The sequence below is a fragment of the Triticum dicoccoides genome, chromosome 7A (assembly GCF_002162155.2).
Source record: "Triticum dicoccoides isolate Atlit2015 ecotype Zavitan chromosome 7A, WEW_v2.0, whole genome shotgun sequence".
Lineage (NCBI taxonomy): Eukaryota > Viridiplantae > Streptophyta > Magnoliopsida > Poales > Poaceae > Triticum > Triticum dicoccoides.
The window spans coordinates 668,226,359-668,230,499 of record NC_041392.1 but is presented as its reverse complement, the minus strand read 5'-3'; positions in this window follow the sequence as shown (position 1 = coordinate 668,230,499).

Sequence of the window (4,141 nt, the reverse complement as noted above, 5' to 3'; positions counted from 1 at the left end):
GTGTCCTCTTTGCTGTCCGCCTATCTTTGCCGTCCGCCCTTTTGCCTCTTGGCCGTCTGCTGGCAGACGGCAAAGAGGTGGGCCGTTAAGTGTTTTTCCAAACGGGCGGGGGGTGGGGGCCACCTCTCTCTTTGTCGTCTGCCAGCGGACGGCAAAGATTCTTTGCCGTCTGCTGGCCGACGGCAAAGAGCTCGCGGACGACAAAGAGCTTCTTTGCCGTCTGCCATTTCTTTGCCGTCTGCTTTTGGGTAACTGATAGCAAAGAGCTTCTTTGCCGTCCGCTAGGTGACGGCAAAGAGCTGGCAGATGGCAAAGTAGCTGATTCCAGTAGTGATAGCCTCTTCGATGATGTGTGAGTAGTTTACCAAAGACCTTCGGGTCCATAGTTATTAGCTAGATGGCTTCTTCTCTCTTTTTGGTTCTCAATACAAATTCTCCTTGATGTTCTTGGAGATCTATTCAATGTAACACTTTTTGCGGTTTGTTTGCCGAGATCCGATGAATTGTGGGTTTATGATCAAGATTATGTATGAACAATATTTGATTCTTCTTTGAACTCTTATATGCATGATTTGATATCTTTGCAAGTCTCTTCGAATTTTCGGTCTAGTTTGGCCTACTAGATTGATCTTTCTTGCAATGGGAGAAGTGATAAGCTTTGGGTTCAATCTTGTGGTGCTCGATCCCAGTGACAGAAAGGGAACCGACACGTATTGTATTGTTGCCATCGAGGATAAAAAGATGGGGTTTATATCATATTGCTCGAGTTTATCCCTCTACATCATGTCATCTTGCCTAATGTGTTACTCTGTTCTTATGAACTTAATAATCTAGATGCATGGTGGATAGCGGTTGATGTGTGGAGTAATAGTAGTAGATACAGAATTGTTTCGGTTTACTTGACACGGACGTGATGCCTATGTTTATGATTGTGCCTAGATATTCTCATAAATATGCGGTTTTCTATCAATTGGTCGGCAGTAATTTGTTCACCCACCATAATATATGCTATCTTGAGAGAAGCCACTAGTGAAACCTATGGCCCCCGGGTCTATTTTACATCATATTAGTTTCCCGTTAACTTGCCAATTTTTGTCACCGTTTATTTTGCAATCTTTACTTTCCAATCTATACAATAAAAATACCAAAAATATTTATCTTATTATCTTTATCAGATCTCACTTCTGCAAGTGGTCGTGAAGGGATTGACAACCCCTTTATCGCGTTGGTTGCAAGGTTCTTGATTGTTTGTGCAGGTACTAGGCGATTTGCGTGTAGTCTCCTACTGTACCGATACCTTGGTTCTCAAAAACTTTGGGAAATACTTACGCTACTTTGCTGCATCACCCTTTCCTCTTCAAGGGAAAACCAACGCATGCTCAAGAGGTAGCAATTACCTGACTGGATAGACAAGGCCGAGCAGTGTGAAGGAGGGTCGCCGACGAGGAGGTGGCACTGCAAGCACGGAGTGAAGGTTTCAACTTGGAAAGGAAAGCAGATATAGGGGAAATGTGGCTTTTCGTAAGGGGAAGGGGGTGGGGAAGTAGATATTTTCGCGGAAGCCGAAAATTTGGAATCGCTTCAGCGAAAAAACTGGCGCGCAAAGTGTCATCAGAAACGGTCCCTTATTCAGAACTGTGTATGATATGTGAACATCACAAATGATTTAGATAGCTTAACCCGTGTGTGACGAGTTTGAACGTAAAAAAATTTGGTGCGAATTTCCATGGTTACAGTGCTCATCCACGTCATTGCATAATTTGGGTACACAAAGGAGACTACAGCACAGCCACACTTCTTAATCGAGCAAGTTCAGCAATTAAACAGAGCTAGCTGACCTAAACATTACTCTAACAAATTAAAGACCGATGCTCTTAATTAAACAGAACAAAGAGTACTACTACGGCTGGTGCTCGTCGATCTCCGCCACCGCCTCCATGTCAAGCTCGCCCCCGACGGTCTCGTGGGGAAGGGGCTCCATGGCATCCATCGCACCATACTCGGCAAGCATCTTGCCATCCGCATTCGCCATATCTTTGGAAAAGGCCACCACGAGCTAGGATTGGGTGGACGCGATCTGGGCTTGGACGGGCTCCGTCGTCGCAAGGTATGCGGCAGAGGAACGAACGGCTACTCGAACACTCTTGGCGATGGTCAGCTCTTCGGCCCTGGGTTGCCGACTGTTGTCGGAGAAGCTTCGTTCAATTTGTGCGGTGACCGCCAGGAGCTGGGCGTGGGCGGCCTCAACATGGTCGTGGGCGGCCTCCATCAGGGCTAAGGCCGCCGCTGCAGAATAGACAGTCGTTATGTCGTTCTTGCTAGTTGCTATGCCCGAGGCAGATGTTGCTGCCGCCACCTGAGAAGCAACAGCGGCCATTTGGACGGCCTTTGCCGCCCGGTCGCAGATTGCGGCCGCGCTCATGCACCTTGTTAGCACACGCATGACAGCTGTGGCCGCACTCACGCTGGAGTGGGCCACCGAAGTTGCCCTCGTGACGCGGGTCCACGTGCCCATCTTTCACCGATGATGTTTGAATAGTGAAATGATATTTGGGGAGCAAGCTAGTGTGGTTGAGACGCCAGCTGTGGACTATAGCCGATGCACCTTCTCGCGTAAGCCATAGGCATACTATACACCGACGGTGCTCCAGAATATTTTGTGCTGCATCTCACATGGTTGGTCATAATAAACTGTGTGCAATCTACTTGATTTTTCATCTTGATTTGGATTACATAATGGGGTCACAGCGGCAATGGACAGTGTTTGAATTGCTAGACCTTTTATCTCAAGTGAACATGCAACTATATGTGTGTCGTAAAAGAATTGGAATTATTCAGGGTTCATTTGAACACTTTATACATTAAATTGGTTTTCTAGCCATTTCAGGTGCACAATTCAAAATTAAACTACATGCACATGCTCCGGTGCACCAACATGGGTTGTAAAATCATATATGTGTCCATGGGTTTATGCTTATCTCCCATGCAAGAAATGGGGATGAAATTCGAACACCACGGCACCGTGGCTCTCCGACAAACATCGACGTACTTGCTTTTGTAATTCTAGTAAATCCAAAATTTGTCCGAAATTCATGAAACTTGGCATACTATCATGGAGCGGCAACAACATGCCGTGGTAAAAATTTTGTCCCCATTTGGGGCAGGTTTGGGTATAAGCTTCTCATAAACCAGAGCTTCTCACAACATGTGTGATGGTTTCGGTAGGGAACGTTTCACCTTTCTGGACGAAACGATATCCGTTGCCTCTTCTCGATTTCAATTTTTTTCCTAGTGTCAACATAGAACAACAGGAGTGTTGTGTCAATTTTTGGAATTTCTCGGGGTTCGCTTGGACATTTTTATACATTAACTGAGTTTTCTATGCATTCATGTGCATAAATTCAAATTTGAACTATAGGCACATGCTCTAATGCATATAAATTAGTTGAAAATTCAAATCTGTATCCTTGGTTGCCTACTTAGGTCCCATGCAAGAAATGGGAATGAATGTCAAACACCCTGCCACCATGACTTGGCCACAAACATTGAGATACCTGATTTGTAAATTCTAGTAAATCCAAAACTCGTATGAAATTCATGAAACTTGGCATGCTATCATGGAGACAACATGCCGTGGTAAAATTTTTGTCCCATTTGGGGAAGGTTTGGGTATATGCTTCTCACAAACCAAAGCTTCTCACAACAAGCGTGATGGTTTTGGTAGGGAACATCCCACCTTTGGGGAAGAAATGATATCCATTGCCTCTTATTGCTTGCAAAAAATTTCTCGTGTCAACATAGAACAACATGAGTGTTGTGTCAATTTTTGTGATTTTTGGGGTTCATTTGGACATTTTATGCATTAACTGAGTTTTCAATGCATTTATGTGCATAATTCAAATTTTAACTACATGCAGATGCTCCCGTGCATATAAATTGGTTGAAAAATAAAATATGTGTCCTTGGGTGCATGATTAGGTCCCATGCAAGAAATGGGAATGAATTTCAAACACCAGGGCACTGTTGATTGCCGGCAAAACATTGAGGTGCATGGCTTTTAAATTCTATTAAATCCAGAACTCGTCTGAAATTCATGAAACTTGGCATCCTATCATGGAGCGGCATCAACATGTCGTGGTAA